The following is an 18,666-nucleotide window of genomic DNA, read 5'->3' on the forward strand; positions in this document are numbered from 1 at the left end:
AATTAGCCATAGTGTGTGTGTGTGTGTGTGAATGAGTGTGTATGGGTGTTTCCCAGTGTTGGGTTGTGGCTGGAAGGACATCCGCAGTGTAAAACATGTGCTGGATAAGTTGGTGGTTCATTCCGCTGTGGTGACCCCAGATTAATAAAGGAACTAAGCCAAAAAGAAAATGAATGAATGAATGTAAACAATGTAGATTGTGTCAAAGCAGCTTAACACAGATGAAGTTGTAGTAAATTAAAACTGCTTTCCTTTATTTGTCACAGTTCAGTTCAGTATAATGTGAGTGTCTCTGCTAAAAAGCAAGTCCACCGATGAGTCTGTGTTGGTTTTTCCCTGCGCTGTTGATTGATTGTTGTCTGTATTGACTGTGAGCTTGTGGTCTGGATATGGCAGGACGAAGGTGAAAGTGCAGATGTGGAGCAAGAACTCAGAGTTGTGGCCGAGGAAAGCATGTGGAGATGGAGACGGAGATGGTGACAGCTGGACTCTACCACCGCGCCACAATAAAAGGTGACGGGTCCAATCTAACACTCCATCAACAGCTCCTGGCCTAATGCTCTGTGTGTCAGACTGAGTTAGAGGAGCCGGCGCTGACCGACACACACACACACACACACACACACACACACACACACACACACACACACACACACACACACACACACACACACACACACACACCAGACCAACACAAACACTTCAGAGATGTGAGTCAAGCCATGCACTTGAAGTGGTCATGATGTGATGCAGCTAAATCTGACGTTGTTTTGTGTGTTTGCATGAGAATTAAATACATAAAAAATATTCACTCTTAACATTTTGGGTTTGTTTTAACTCTGCGTTGTGTATAATATGGACAAACCCAACAGCTGGGTTAAAAACTCTTTCAAATTCAATTAAAATGTAAGCTAGATTTTGCAAACATGACCCAACATTGGGTCAAAACATCTTTGGGTTGTAAAGTGTGCTTTTGGTTTATTTGTTCTTGTTTTGTTGTTCTAATATGGACAAACCCAACAGTTGGGTTAAAATCTCATTTAAATTCAATTAAAATGTAACTCAATGGTTAGAATTGTGCATATATATATATATATATAACCCAATATTGGGTTAAAAAGTGTGCTTTTTGTTTGTTGTTTGTTTGTTTTTGTTTTGTTGTTATAATATGGACAAACCCAACAGTTGGGTTAAAAATAATTTAAATCCAATTAAATGTGACCTTAATAATTACATCTGTGCATATATGACCCAACATTGTGTTAGAAAGTGTGCTTTTGGTTTGTTGTTTGTTTTTGTTTTGTTGTTCTAATATGGAAATATCCAACTGTTGGGTTAAAAACACTTTAAATTCAATTAAAATTTAACTGGGCTGGGTTAAAAACTCATTTAAATTAAAATGTAACTCAATGGTTAGATTTGTGTATATATGACCCAACATTGGGTTGAAAAGTGTGCTTTTTGTTTGTTGTTTGTTTTCGTTTTGTTGTTCTAATATGGACAATAAATGGGTTAAAATGGGTTAAAAACTCATAAAAATTTTATTTCAGTTAAAATGTAAGTTAGATTTGTGAATATATGACCCAACATTGGATCAAAACAACATTGGGTTAGAAAGTGTGCTTTTGGTTTGTTGTTTGTTTTGTTGTTCTAATATGGACAAACTCAACAGTTGGTTAACTCAATTAAAAAAAATAACTCAATGGTTAATTATGTACACATATAACCCAACATTTGGTAAAACCAACATTGGGTTAGAAATTGGGGTTTTGGTTTGTTTGTTGGTTTTTTGCTTTTGCTCTGTTGTTCTCATAAGGATAAACCCAACAGTTGGAATAAAAAACCTGATTTAAACTCAATTAATGTACAACAATGTAAGTTAGATTTGTGAATATATGACCCAACATTGGGTTAAAACAACATGGGCAAAACAAGGGTTAGTAAGTGTGCCTTTTGTTTTGTTATTTTAATATAGACAAACCCAACAGTTGGGTTAAAAACTCATTTAAATTCAAATAAAATGTAATTCAATGGTTAGGTTTGTGCATTTATGGCTCAACATCATATAGCTGCTGCAGTGTTTCCCCCACAGTCCAATCACATGTGCTATAGGGGAACTGATGAACTAAATTGGCCGTAGTGTATATGTGTGTGTGTGTGTGTGTGTGTGTGTGTGTGTGTGTGTGTGTGTGTGTGTGTGTGTGTGTGTGTGAGAATGAGTGTGTATGGGTGTTTCCAAGTACTGGGTTGCAGCTGGAAGGGTATCCGCTGCTTAAAACATATGCTGGAATAGTTGGCGGTTCATTCCGCTGTGGTGATCTCTGAAATAGATACTAAACCAAACCGAGAGATGCTGAGAAATCCAAAGCAATCTTGTGTTTTTCCTCAAAATAGCATGCATAGACTCTGACTGCGCTGTCTGGCTGTATATTTCAGGTGTGTTTGGTGGCCTGTCGCAGAGTATGAGCCGTCAGATGCAAATTAAACAGGGAATCTGACCGATGATGGAAAACAGGATTAAAACAAGGAGCGCAGAAGACGACAGGTGAAGTAAAGCGAGTCGACGGAGAGATAAATTGTTGGTCGGAGCGAGGATTCCTCTACCAGCTCCTCATCCGTGGACTCGCAGAGATTTGGCAGCTTTATTTGAAGAGCTGCGTTTCTGTCAGACCCAACCGAGACGCTCTCAGACTCTCAGAATAGAGAGAAAGAAAGCCTCCTCTGTGTCTCGACTGCACTAAAAATATCTGTAAATTAGCAGTTTTCTGAACACTGAATAAATGATTCATTAGATTTAATATATTTGAGTAAGGTAAGTGGTTGCAAACATTTTATATGGGTTAAACTTAAACAAATTAAGTTCAACATTACTCAATTTAATTTGTTTGTTTAAATTCAGCCCATATCAATTTTTTGCAACCACAACCATCATTTTTTCAGTGTATTTTGTGATTCATGTTTTTATTTTCCCCATTTATTTCCCCCCGAAAGTTGGAAAAAGGGACTTTTCTCCATATTGTCATGATAGCATCACGCAGTTGCTGCAGATTTATCGGCTGCACATCCATGATGCCAATCTCCCGTTCCACCACATCCCAAAGGTGCTCTATTGGATTGAGCTCTGGTGACTGTGGAGGCCATTTGAGTACAGTGAACTCATTGTCATGTTCAAGAAACCAGTCTGAGATGATTGGCTCTTTATGACATGGTGCGTTATCCTGCTGGAAGTAGCCATCAGAAGATGGAGACACTGTGCTCATAAAGGGATGGACATGGTCAGCAACAATACTCAGGTAGGCTGTGGCGTTGACACCATGCTCAATTGGTACTAATGGACCCAAAGTGTGGCAAGAAAATCTCCCCCACACCATTACACCACCACCACCAGCCTGAACTGCTGATACAAGGCAGGATGGATCCATGCTTTCATGTTGTTGAGGCCAAATTCTGAGCCGAGCATCCGAATGTGGCAGCAGAAATGGAGACTCATCAGACCAGGCAACGTTTCTCCAATCTTCTATTGTCCAGTTTTGGTGAGACTGTCTGGCCATTCTCCTCTGACCTCTGGCATCAACAAGGCATTTGCGCCCACAGAACTGCCGCTCACTGGATATTTCCTCTTTGTCGGACCATTCTCTGTAAACCCTAGAGATGGTTGTGCATGAAAATCCCAGTAGATCAGCTGTTTCTGAAATACTTAGAGTAGCCCGTCTGGCACCAACAACCATGCCACGTTCAAAGTCACTTAAATCCCCTTTCTTCCCCATTCTGATGCTCGCTTTGACCTGCAGCAGATCATCTTGACCATGTCTACATGCCTAAATGCATTGAGCTGCTGCCATGTGATTGGCTGATTAGAAATTTGCATTACCGAGCAGCTGGAAAGGTGTACCTAATAAAGTGGCCGATGAGTGTATTTTAGGGGAAACTTACGGTTATCCAGGTTATGGATTTTATTTATTTATTTATTCAGTTTTCATGCAGAGGATCTTAGGTTTAGAACTGCAGAATAAACCAGATCCTCCACATGCAGTGTTTTCTCCGTGCATCGTCCATAATTTACTGTCTGATTTGTTTTTTGAGCTCCACTATTGGATTTTCTGGCATGATTGGCTCCGAGCTGAAAGTTTTCATTACAACTTCTCGCAGAATATCATTCACTGAATATTAGGTTTAAGTTTTGCATCTGTTATTTATATCGATCCGCTAAGGCCGGCTCAACCTGCGTGCGTTTATTCGATTTCTAGATATTAAGAAAACATTTCTGCTTTGCATTTTTCCTGTTCTGTATTGATTGGCTGAGACGGTCTCTAAGGACAGCCGGCGTGCATTTCATTTGTGGAGTGAAACATGAGGATGAAGAGCAATGACAAATAAACTCAATACTGCTTAATTAAAAAGGGTCAAATGTGAAAGGTCATTAAAAGGGGCATTAAAGGGACAGGTCATGCAAAATTGTGTTTTTAACCTTTCTGTCCTCAGTGGAACAGCAGAGGTATATTAGTCTACGCTTAGATGTGCTGAAATCTTCAGTCACACTTTACAATAAGGTTGCATTAGTTAATGTATTTACTGACATTTATTAATCATAGTTCAACATTTACTAATGCATTATTCATTTTGGCTTTGTCTTCATTTCAGAGGTCACCACAGCGGAATGAACCGCCAACAAATATCTCCGAGCTCAGGGTTCTCTCCCGGGACAGCATGCCAAACCTGCTTTATACGCCAAGCATATCTAAGTGGGAACTCTTGAAATAAACAAACTCTTGTAATGGGATATGTAATGGTTTATACTTACTGCTATAAAGTGAAAATATAAAACACAATATACATAACTGTCTTACAAAAAGTGCACAAAGTGATATCTTTGTGAAACAAACATACCAATACAGTTATTATAAATCAAAGATGATTATAGTTAAAACAGCTCCAAATACTGGCCTGACATAAGCAAAACAGTATTATTTTGACCTCATTTTAAAGATGTGGTAATGCTTTACAATAAGGTTGTATTAGTTCAGCGGCGTCTAAACTCGGTCCTGAAGATCCTGCAGATTTTAGCTCCAGCTTGCCTTAACACACCTGCAAGAATGTTTCTAGTATGCCTAGTAAAACTGCGGTCACACTAGAGTTTGTGTGTGCGAAATTCTGTCATACGTCGCTGCGAAAAGGGGCGGGATTAAACAAGATGATTAGAGATTTAAAAAAGCCAGCGATTGGTCCATGTTTTTAAAATTCTGATCACAGAGAGGTCCTGTTTTGATCCTCGATTGGTCTCATGCAGTCAAGTGATGCGATTTCGCAAGTCAGAGATCACCAAGCTTGAACTTTGCACTGTAGCGACCTGCGAAACTTGATGCATGACCTTGCGTTTCCGGTCTGACGCATTCACGTGCGTATGAATGGAAGTCTATGGGGAGAAAAGCCCAGTGTGACCGCAGCTTCACAGCTTGATTAGCTGGTGTCTGATTGGGTTGAAACTAAACTTTGCAGGACACCGGCCCTCCAGAACCGAGTTTGGACATCCATGTATTAGTTCATTCATTCATGCATTTTCCTTCGGCTCAGTCCCTTATTTATCAGAGGTGGCCACAGTGGAATGAACCGCCAACTATTCCAGCATAAAAGCTTTTTGAGTTAAATGAACTAATGTTAACTATTGGAAGCTTATTGCATGGTGTTAATGTACAATAGCCCTATAAATACACTGTCAAATCATATTTAGTTTATTTTATTTTGTGCATTAACATATTAACATTTCTTTATTTGGTGTTTTGTGTTTATTTGCGGTGGTAAATTGCATTATGGGATGTTGATCTCTGCTCTGTCCACTTGTGATGCTGAACATTCAACTCTACAGTTTAACAAAGTGACGTTTATTGACGTTTAGTATTAATAGCATGTATAATAAATAATATAGAGAGAAATAAGGCTGTAAAATAACAGAAAATGTACTGGCAGATTAATACAAGGTTTCTGTAGCATAAAATACAACACCAACACAGACAATATAGCACTTTAAACTATTACAGATGGCATTTTTTTACGGTTGAAAGTTGTTGGAGAAAAGATTAAGCCCTCATAATGCAATTTAAAAGCAGAAATGAGTAGGGAAAATAAAAACAACAACCACACCGATATTTATTTACAGTGCAGTATGTTTTTAAGTGAAGCCGAGTGTGTTGAAATGACACATCATCAGGTGCTGGAGTGTGTGATATTGAGTGGCATCTTGGTCCTTGATGATGTTTGTGGTGAATGAGAAAAGCTGTCAGAGTCTAATCTGAGCTCTTCAGTCAATCTGCACATCAGCGCTGACATTTCCAGAGTTACGTAAGCGCCGGAAAGCCCAGTTTCACTGAAACTCCTGCTGAATGATGAATCCAGGCCTCCGCTGGGGAAGCCGACCTGATTGGGGATGCGGAGTCTGTCTTCCGGCGCCACAGCAACCACACATCGCCATCGGCAATCGTCTCCAGGACAGAGAGAAGAGATATAGGACACACTGACATTCATCAAGAATAACTGAGAGCTGATGAATAAAACCATGTCTGCTGGGCACTGTTCACTGAATTAAAGGATTCATTGGATTTACTAATTTCTTCAAGGTAAGTGGTTGAAAACAATTGATATGGACTGCATTTAAACCAGGGGTGCTCAAACTTTTAAAGGACCAAAAACCAATGATCATTGTGAGCTGTGGGCCGAAGGTAAATACACCAAACTGTATTACATTAAAGTTGCTATGGTTAATTAACTAATTCATTCATTCATTTTCTTTTCAGCTTAGTCCCTTTATTAATCAGGGGTCGCCACAGCGGAATGAACCGCCAACTTATCCAGAACATGTTTTACGCAGCAGATGCCCTTCCAGCCACAACCCGTCACCAGGAAACCAAGGAAACCAAGCCATACACACTCATTCACACACACACACACACTCATACACAACGGTCAATTTAGTTCATCAGTTCCCCTTATAGCGCATGTGTTTGGACTTTTGGGGGAAACCAGAGCACCCAGAGGAAACCCACACCAACATGGGGAGAACATGCAAACTCCACACAGAAACACCAACTGACTCGAGGCTCGAACCAGCAACCTTCTTGCTGTGAGGCGACAGCGTTACCTACGTCCCCAATTTATTTTCTTAAATTCAATTTGTTTGTTTAAATTCAACACAAATAAATTGTTTGCAACAGTTTTGCAGACATCATTTTTTTCAGTGCAGCTGCGAATCCAAGCGAAAGTAAATCAGGCTTAAAATAAAAATGACTACAGCAAAGAAAGCGAAACCAAAAGCCCAATCCTGGACATTTTAGGAGATTAGAAACCCCGGACTGATGCAGTTTTTAGTCCCAAAAAGGCGCGTCTCTGTGGGTCTCTGCAGAGCATGAGAGACCGTCTGTGGGAGTGTTGATAGTACCCACGCACACACAACCAGAAGTAGGAAATGTGTAGGGCGGGAGGAGATTTTCCTCTAGTTAATTGATCTCAGATGTTTGGCTATTGGGAGGATAAAAAAAGAGTAAAAGGATGATAACCAATAAAAAAAAGTGACCAAATATACTTGGGCGGACGTTAATATACCTGCATGGCCTGCCTAGGTAAAGTATGTGTGGGAAGCACTGCAGTTTGATAGGGCGCTTGGACCCGGAAGCCGCTTCGCCTGAGGTCACACTTAACCAGCAGATAAAACATGGAACTGTTTTATTTTGAATATAATTGTAAATCAAACATCCTTATTGATCCAAATATGTCTTTTAACAAGCTCTAATTTGGCGAATTTGTGTGAGCAAAAAGGTTGTAGTCTGGCCCTTTAAATGCAACGAGCCGCTGCTGTTGAGAAGGGGGCGGAGCCTTCACGCGCTACTCTGATGAAAACGATGGAACAAGCTAATCTCACAATGCCAGAAACCAGCAGTCCTGAATTAAAGTCTTATAAAGTCAAACAAGCGTCAAATAGTGTTGAGAAAAGGAGTTTACAGCTTCTAGACCCAAACTGGAGGATTCTGAACGGTTAGTGGACACTTTGTATGTGTTTGTTGTGTTGATTGAAGTCATCGGCTAGCATGAGTTACTGCTCTGTTGCTGTGCTAAACATAACGCTACAATTAGAAATACATGGATAACATGACAAGTCTGTCACATGTCTGTACAGTAGATAATAAATGTGTATTTATGAAGTGATGGTGAGCATTAAATCTTTCAACACAGCTAGTTTACGGTCTCTCTTAATACAGCTAACTTTAGCCACACCTTAAAGGACATTTCAGAACTTTAGTCAAATATGAAGTGATTTAATTCATTTATTAATTCTGTTAGTCATAATTTATTATCCTGTCACAATTGTTATGGATTATATTAACACCATTTTTATTCAATTTCTACACACTTACAGTTCATTATAATTGGTATTTCTCTACTGTTTTTATTTTAGAACTTAATGTTAGTAATTCAGTTCTGTTTTTGACAACTGATGTTTATGATTTTGTAAATGTATACATTAATATTTGTTATTTGTTTTAATTTTATCCTTTTGATTTAAAATTTTATTTATTTACATTATCTTGCAGTGAAAATGAGAATTGTTACTGTGTCAACTGGATGAAAATTAGTATTTTATTTAATTCTTTGTATATTTTGCATGCTCATTCATTCACTTATTTAATTATTTACTTCTTTATTCATCATTTAGACACTAATAATCCTGCTTTATATGCATTAAATCTAGTGAATACATATAAATACACATAAACGTAATGTGTGACATTAAAGGAAATTGAATCTGCACTGATATGATACTTCATCAAATGACACTTACAGTAAGTTCTCACACATATTTAACACAATAATTTAATAGAAGCATTGATTAGCATATAATTCAGTGAACATTTTTATAAATAACTGATGAGCCACAGGTTCTGTGTGTTGCTCTTTTGTGAGTTTGAGACTTCACTGCGCTACTCTGCCACCTGCTGTACAGGAGAATCACAGGCCGGCTGCAGATAAAAGCATCATGTGTGCAGAAAGCATGTTTTATGTGTGTGTGTGTTTGTGTGTGCTCTGAAACAGCAGTGCTGAAGTGATAGACGGGTGGCTGTTTTGACAAAGAAACAAAATGAGGTTTAGAGCACCTCTATCGACCAGCCGAGTCCCTCAAGTTTTGCTTTATGAGAAGAAATAAATCCTTCTCAGACACACACACGAGCAGAGACGCGGCACGGCCAGCCAAATACTGACTTGTCTAATAAAAAGACACTTGATCCTGAAGTATCTAATAACTGGGGTATGATTGCTCATTGCCGTGTAAACAGAAATGTTGAAATAAAGCCTTCGGGCTGCTAAACTCATGCTGTCACCTCCTCCAACTAGAGCTGCACTATATATATAGACATGAGCTGGTGTAAGATTCTGATGGTGTGATAACCTTCAATAAAAATATCACGGTTTAACAGTATTGTGTTTACTGCTCTAAAATATATTCTGTTTAAATATCTGGGTAAAAAAACGGTTTAAACACAGTATATTTTATTTTGAGAAACATTTAAAACAATGTGGAGCAGTAAACATGTCAGGCTGAATAACTCAAATCAATTTAGTTTAGATAAAACCACTGATGATTATAGTAAAGATTAAAATCACACTCATACAAGACGGCCAGTTTAGTTGATCAGTTCCCCTATAGCACACACACACACACACACACACACACACACACACACACACACACACACACACATACACTACGGCCAGTTTAGTTGATCAATTCCCCTATAGCACACACACACACACACACACACATACACTACGGCCAGTTTAGTTGATCAATTCCCCTATAGCACACACACACACACACACACACACATACACTACGGCCAGTTTAGTTGATCAATTCCCCTATAGCACACACACACACACACACACACACACACACATACACTACGGCCAGTTTAGTTGATCAATTCCCCTATAGCACACACACACACGCACACACACACACACACTCATACACTACGGCCAGTTTAGTTGATCAATTCCCCTATAGCACACACGCACACACACACACTCATACACTACGGCCAGTTTAGTTGATCAGTTCCCCTATAGCACACGCACACACACACACACACACACACACACACACACACACACACACACACACACACACACACACACACACACACACACACACACACTCTCACACTACAGTCAGTTTAGTTGATCAATTCCCCTATAGCGCATGTGTTTGAACTGGGGGAAACCGGAGCACCCGGAAAAAACCCACGCCAACACGGGGAGAACATGCAAACTCCACACAGAAACACCAACTGACCCAGCTGAGACTCGAACCAGCGACCTTCTTGCTGTGAGGCGACAGTGCTGACCACTGAGCCACCGTGTCGCCTACAAAATAAATGAATTATTAATGTGTTAAAAATCTCCTCTCCCTTTAACAGCACTTAGGACAGTAGTTTAAAACAACACACACACACACACACACGTCTGTAATGTTCTGAGTGTAAGTGATGTGTGTATCGCAGGAACACGCAGTAGTCAGTTTGTCCAGTATGGTGCAGCGCTAGCTCTGTGTTCCCCCGCTGTAGGGTCACATCACCCCAGTGATTTCCTCTTTAGGGACACCAGTGAAAGCCCTGCTAGAAAAATATTGCGTTCTATAAAACTTCTCCATAATCGGGCCGGTGCAATAAATCCAGGACTGAAATATTAAGTGGGCCTGATATTTCCTTGGCGTGTGTCCAGCGCCGCTAGTAAAAACCAGCAGTCAGAATGACCTTAGCGTTAAAGAAATACCATAGTCAACCGGCGGCTCGCGCATCTCTCTGTGTGTGTGTGTGTGTGTGTGTGTGTGTGTGTGTGTGTGTGCTGTTCTTCAACACACTCCGTTATCAATGTTCATTAGACAGCAAATTACGCTAACCAGGATTATGGAGCGCTGTAAAGGTGTGTGAGGTGATCTACGACTCTGAAATCACAAGAACGACTCTGCTGCGCTACTAGCCTACGCTAATATACATGGAGAATAGTGCACATCAGCCTCTGCCTACACACACACACACACACACACACACCAGACACGCACACACACACGTACATTCATACCAGACACACACACACACACACACACACACGTACACTCACACCAGACACACACACACACCAGACCCACTCATGCACCAGATCCACACACACACACACACACACACACACACACCAGATCCACACGCACACACACACACACACACCAGATCCACACGCACACACACTAGACACACACACCAGATCCACACACACACACACACCAGACCCACTCACGCACCAGATCCACATACACACACACACACACACGCACACACACACACACATACACACACACACACACACACACACACACACACACACACACACACACACACACTAGACACACACACCAGATCCACACACCCACACACAAACATACTCACACGTCTGTTCACACCAGACACACACACCAGACCCACTCATGCACCAGATCCACACGCACACACACTAGACACACACACCAGATCCACACACACCAGACCCACTCACGCACCAGATCCACACACACACACACACACCAGATCCACAAGCACACCACACACTAGACACACACACCAGACCCACACACACACACACACACACACACACACACACACACACACACACACACACACACACCAGACACACTCAAAGACACCAGATCCACACACACACATACACACTCTCTCTCTCAAACGCGCTCATACACTCTCTCTCTCCGTCTTTCTCACACACACACACACACACACTTGCTGTAACCATACATATGATCCTACACTCATACACTCACTCACCCACACACAGACAAACACTTGCTCTAACCCTACATGTGAACACACACACACACACACACAGGCTTCACATATAAGTGAGTTCCAGCACCTGAAGCATTATTGTAGATGATCTTATTTCACAGATGCGCTGAGCACACTGCCTGCGGGACACGTCTGCTGTAGTGAAGGCAGAATCAGCCATCACACTCTTCAGCTGAGGATCAATCGGCCCTTAATTAACTCGCGTACAGTAATACACACTCACACACACACACACACACACACACACACACGCATCTCCTCAAGACACAGTCTCTGCTTGCAAGGCATTCTCCAAGATTTTATAGGTGACTCGAGTAGCGAGTAACGCAATCGCCACACAGCAAGAAGGTCACTGGATCGAGCTGGGTGACCAGCTGGGTCAGTTGGTGTTTCTGTGTGGAGTTTGCATGTTCTCCCCGTGTTGGTGTGGGTTTCCTCCAGGTGCTCCAGTTTCCCCCACAGTCTAAACACATGCGCTATAGGGGGAATTGATCAACTAAAATGTCCGTAGTGTATGAGTGTGTGTATGAATGAGTGTGTGTGGGTGTTTCCCAGACATGGTTTGCAGCTGGAAGGGCATCCGCTGTGTAAAACATATGCTGGATAAGTTGGCGGTTCATTCCGCTGTGGCGACCCCGGATTAATAATGGGACTAAGCTGAAAAGAAAATGAATGAAATGAGTGATTATAGCGCCTCCCACTGGTGAATGCGGTTATACTAATAGCAGGTATTATTGGGTAGTTTGGTCATTTATTTCACTAATTTGGCAACCATCAAACGGTTTGAATTTCGGCTTAGTAAAATAAACATTAGTGTTCGATTTAGGATGACACTAATACATGTACTATGCTGTAGAGTGTGTAAGTGCATAAGTACATAGTGTATATTTGGGACACAGCTTTGGTGTTTCATAACAATTCAATTCAATTCCCCTTTATTTGTATAGCGCTTATACAATGTAGATTGTGTCAAAGCAGCTTCACATAAAAGGTCACAGTAAATAGGAACAGTGTAGTTCAGTTTGTAGTGTTTAAGTTCAGTTCAGTTTAGCTCAGTTCAGTGTGGTTTAATAATCACTACTGAGAGTTCAAATATTAAAGAGCAAATCCAACGATGCGCAGCTCTACAGATCCTGAACCATGCAAGCCAGTGGCGACAGCGGAGAGGGAAAAAAAACTTCACTAAAGGCGGAAGTGAAGAAAAAAAACCTTGAGAGAAACCAGGCTCAGTTGGGCACGACCATTTTAATTTCTCCGCTGGCCAAACGTCTTGTGCAGAGCTGCAGTCTCAGTGGCGGAGGCTGGAAGCTGGCCTCAGCGAAGACTCGTCTGTCTCTGGAGCATCACAGGAATCAGTCTCATGTTCTCCACTCCTCCATGACCATCACAGTAGCTGCTCAGGATACGGCCTGGTCCAGGATATGGAAACCTTGGGATCATCTCGTCGTTGGTCTTGGATCGAATCAGTGACTCTGCATAGTCTGAGGGCCTCGGGAAGAGTATCCCCAGGTGGAAATGGAGAATAAAGAGAATATTTAGCGTAGCTGATGTTCATAGTGTATATAAACTAGATGCAGATCCTGTGTGGAAGCCCCCTAAGTGGTGCACTAAGTGTATGCTTTACTGAACAGATAGGTCTTTTTAACATCTAATTTTTACGAGGTGGGTCGTTAGCACAATGCTTAACCCCCAACCTGGAGGACCAGGACATGCACTACAGACAATTTAGCTTACTCAATTCCCCTATTCACCTTATTCTCCGTGTACGAGTGGGCGCAGCCATTTGAATCATTTTGGCTCGAGACTTCTGGTCTCCTTCACTTCCATTCATTTCAGCTCGTTTTGCTGCTTGGTGTTGCAAACTGATCTTTTTTTCTTATTATAATATTCTACTTTGTCTGTATTGTAATGTAAACACTTGTTTGTAGAGTAAGTAGTTTGACCGTTTTTTGCCGTTTATTATTCCTGGTCATTTCTCCCATAGGCAACTGAATCAGAAGTTCTAAAACAATCGTATGTATTTTCAATTGTTGATCAACTATAAACTCAACTCAACATTGCATATCCTGCGATGTGACTACTGCAGGCACACACAATGCAATGTTGATGCTAAAGTGATATATTGTGCAGCAAAATATTATTACACCTAATGACATCTTGATCATCTTCTAATAATATATATTTTTTTCATCATTATTTTTGACCTATATACATATTTAACCATCTTACATTTCTTATAACCAGTAAATTTTATTAAATAAATCTAGAAAACACAGTTAGAATTGAGTCCTTAAAGTGTTTGTGCTGAATTAATTATGGAGAAGAGAAAACACAAGGAAGAAATAAGAGCAAAGTCAATACGGTGCTCTGAAAAACACTGTGTGCACAATCTAAACACATGTTTGAAGGCAAATGTGCACATTGTATTAATGTGCTGAGTTTATGAGGGGGAAAATGTTTTATTGATCAAAGAGGAAGATACAAAAGGGAATATTTTACTCGGCATCATTTTCTCAATTTGTTTGAGAGTGTGAGCGGTGAAAGACCATGCTAACTACAGTAACCCTCCCATCAGGGCTGCCAACTCCAGCTTCAGGCTTATTTACAGACGCTTCACTAATACGTTTTCAGTTCTTCGTCTGGTTTAACAGAAATGTAGTGCGGGGCATAGATTAATCACATCCAAAATAAACGTTTGTTTACACGAAATACATGTACAGTTACAGTCAAAATGATTCATCCTCATGTGAATGTCTTTCAGATATTTCCCAAATGATGTTGAACAGATTCAGGAATTTCTCACAGTATTTCCTCTAATATTTTTTCTTCTGAAGAAAGTCTTATTTATTTTATTTCGGCTAGAATAAAAGCAGTTTTTAATAGTTTTAAACCCATTTTAAGGTCAATATTATTAGCCCCCTTCAGCAATATTAGTTTTGGATTGTCTCCAGAATAAACCACTGTTATACAATGAGTTGCCTAATTACCCTAACTTTACCCTAATTACCCTAGTGAAGCCTTTAAATGTCACTTTAAGCTGAATACTAGTGTTTTGAAGATTATCTAGTCTAATATTATGTGCCTTGAAGAATATCTAGTCTAATATTATGTGCTGTAGTCATTAGGGCTGCCCGATCAATCAACAAAAGATCACAATCTCAATTCGACCCCCACACAATCTTAATCCAGCATTTTTATGATTCAGCCAATTCTATTTTCAAGGTTAGGAGAAGAATAAATGCAGTTGCACAAGTCTTCACGTTGTTTTAAATACAGTACATACCTCCAAATGGTGTTACGTATCACATTCTGTACTTATAAGGAATAATTCACCCAAAAATGTCAATTCTGTCTTAATGTAATGATTCACGACTGCAAAATTACACGTGAGCTGACACTGTTTGTTTACTACCGAGAGGACATGCGCGTGATCGATATATACTTTAATGAACAGAACCTGCATAGGCTGTGAATAACAGGTAATAAAGTTGTAAATAATGCGGGAGGTATTATTTACATGTGTGTGTTTTTTTCCTCAAAGTGACGGCAGTCATGACATGAGCGCACTCGGCAGTAAAAGTGAAACCAAAAGTGCGCACATCATTTAAATCAACATATCGCATTTTAGAGTTAGGATTACAACAAGCATCCCATATGTTTTTTCAGAACCCAGAGTGTTGTGCATGAAAATAAATGTGTAACGGTGTCATTATAACTACTCTAGCCTGTATAATGTTGAAAATAATGCAAGAGGGAATCTGGTAACGACAAACAAGTGAAAAAATGGTCTAATAATGTTGTCTGACTGATATTAGGCCTAATATTATTATTGTTTACCATATGTTTGAGAATAACTATATTAATAACCTTCTCATTAACCGTTATTTTACATCTACAGAATCGTGAGAAAATCGTGATCTTTATTTTGAGCAAATAAAATCCTCATTTTAGCCAGAATTGCACAGCTTTAGTCATCATGGCAAAGATAAAAGAAATAAGTTATTAGAAATGAGTTACTTAAACTATTACGTTTAGAAAACAAGCATCACTAACCTTATGTTTGATGATAATGCTCTAATGCAGGGGTCTCAAACTGCCGGCCCATGAGCCATTTACGGCCCGCCCTCCTCCTCCCTCCGGCCCGCAACTGACGTCAAATAGGAGATTCGGCCCGCCGACACATATCTTTTTGAATCACTGTCAGTGTTGTGCAGTCGCAGCTAGCCACTTGTGGGTTTGACCCGCCACCTAGACATTTAAAGTACTGCATGTGGATTAGTTTTACTTTCATTTTCTCTCAGTGTGCGGTCGAGAGTAACACACATGCGTTTTAATTCTGTGCCTGATTTAAACATTAAATACATGCTATATTATTACTAAAGCTCTATTTTTGTAAATATTCAAGGGTCGTTTGATTATTATTAGTTTTATACCACTTGTGTTTTGTTGTACAAACACTTTAAGCTGGTGGTGTAACAAATATGATAATTTTACTAACATTTGATTTAATATTTAATAGATTTTCCTCATATGCTTATTAAGATTTGCATAAAAGCTATGTACATTAGTAATATTGTACTGCTAGTTGAATTGAACTTGTTAAAGTAAATGTGGCATACTTTTCCGCTTTCTGTTGTAGGTTTACAAAAACAAATAAAGACATTGAGAAGAAGGATCGCCAGTAAAGTCACTTAAGCTCCTCAGACTGCTTTCTGCTGTGCTTACGCTACTGGTTGGGACAGAATAATAATTATTATGTCTATTATTTTTAGTATTTCCATCGCAATTTAAACTCCCTCTTCAATACAACAAGAAACAAAAAGCTGGAGTTTTGACTGCATATACTCTGTGGAAGAGTGACTGAGTGTGTGTCTAACGCTCGGCCACACACACAACAAACACAGATATATTTCAGCAGCTGATGTGTGACACGATAAACCTGCTGATTTGCATTATCACTGGTGACAGGTAATGCTTGAAATATAAACGTCATGTCTGTTGTCCTAAGATGCATTAATTATGTCAGGTTTCCACTTTTTTTCTTGTACTTGAATGTTAAAACGGCGCTCCTATGAATTGTCAGTCACTGAAATGGCCCCCCGCTAATCTGAGTTTGAGACCCCTGATCTAATGCCGTCTTTATAAACATGTGTGCTGTGTAGAATGAGCTTTATAACACATATTGAGAGAATGTAGGACTGTGGACATTAAAAAAATGGAGAGATGTGAATAAACAGATTTAAAAGAGATATAATTTACAAAGCCCATACATCATGAACATCATTGATAGATTCATAAATAATAATAATACTTTTTTTTTAAAGAAAACTAGCATGCTTCATGATTATGCCCTCTTTATAATCATGTTTCTGTTCAGAATGAGATATAAAACGTCTATCGGGAGAATGTAGGACTATGGCCATAAATAAAATGGAGGGCTATGAATAAACGGACATGAAAGAGATAGAATTACAGTGTGAATCTCGCTACTGTCTCTTTAAAGCTCCCGGTCCCTCCCCACCCCACCATCAGAGAGCCGTCTCCGCGAGCAGCCAAAGCCTGTCCATAAACTCCAGCCTCTTCCTCCCTCCATCTGGCAGAAAGAGAGAGAGAGACAGGAGTGTGTGTGTGTGTGTGTGTGTGTGTGTGCGTTTCCACAGGGTCTCGAATCAGCAGCATCTCTCTCTCTCTCCCTCAGTCAGAGTCTGTCGTCACGGCGACAGGAGGTGTCTGTTCCACAGCAGCATCAGCGGAGACCAGGAATCGGAAGCTGGTGGTCGCCGCAGCAACAAGAGCATCCGAGGACTTTCAGGATTCCAAGGCTGCCGATCGGGGTTTGGGAATATAGGATAGTGGGAGCGATCTGCGATTCTCCTCCTGCTTCCGCCACCGCTTCACTTTCTCTCTGAAGGACAGCTCTGAATGAACCCTCCTCTTCTGACTGTGGGCGAGTGTGACTGCGTGGACAGAGAAAAGGGAAGACATTAAGAGTGTGTGTGTGTGCTGACTGGGAGGAAGATGGTGTGTGTGTGTGACTGACGCGGCAACAAAACGGGGCAGGATGATCTAAAGCCGAAAACTGAATTCCCATTGATTCCCCAGGAGGAAAGGGAAGGCAAACCTGCACGCACTTTTCTGAGACAGAGTGTATGTGAGAGACCGCTGTGTTGTGAAGTGTGTGTGTTCGATTTTTCGGTGTGTATCTGTTCTTCTCAGTCTCTCTGCGTGCTGTAATTGATTTGATGTGGTAAACTGAAGCTTGATTGTGAAGATGATGTGCGTTTGAGAATGTGTAAAGTCGGTGGAGAGACAAACAGAAATGATGTTAGCACATAGACCGAGAAATCGCCGTCCTTCATGTCTTCCAGGTGTTGTAAGAGATTGACAATTTTGGCTTGGAAAGGGTCAAGTTGTAGCCTCATCCTGGAGAAATAAATACGTGGAGCTCATCGGATGACTTTTGGAGAACTAAACCTAATCCTGGATTTTGCACAGCGTCAGAAGGGATGTAGATTGAGATCCTTCACTAATGAAATGGGTGTGAAATGTGTCTCTGACCTGATGGAAAGGATACGGCGTTCTGTCTGACACCCCGCGGGGGGTTACGTGTGAAACGTTCATCACAACACTTATCGTAAGTGTAGTTGCAGCTTTGCCAGCCGCTCTGACAGCATTAGTCGGTTGCCTTGGTTTATCATTTCAGACATGCACAAATGTGCAAGGACAAACACACACACACACATGCATACACACGTGTGTTCGCACA

The 18,666-nt window shown here is 40.6% G+C and overlaps 1 protein-coding gene across 2 annotated transcripts in view; it reads left to right on the forward strand.

The window, feature by feature from the left end:
• Positions 1-7,932: 7,932 nt before the first annotated feature.
• insyn1 (inhibitory synaptic factor 1) overlaps positions 7,933-18,666 on the forward strand; it is a 108,174-nt gene continuing 97,440 nt past the window's right edge. The window contains exon 1 of one of the 2 annotated variants that reach the window (XM_056477936.1): positions 7,933-8,022. The gene's annotated coding sequence lies outside the window, so the exon portion shown is untranslated. Of the gene's footprint in view, positions 8,023-17,563; positions 18,535-18,666 lie in introns of those variants that run through there. The other variant, XM_056477935.1, reaches the window with a different exon arrangement.

Source organism: Danio aesculapii, chromosome 18 (genome assembly GCF_903798145.1).
Source record: "Danio aesculapii chromosome 18, fDanAes4.1, whole genome shotgun sequence".
Lineage (NCBI taxonomy): Eukaryota > Metazoa > Chordata > Actinopteri > Cypriniformes > Danionidae > Danio > Danio aesculapii.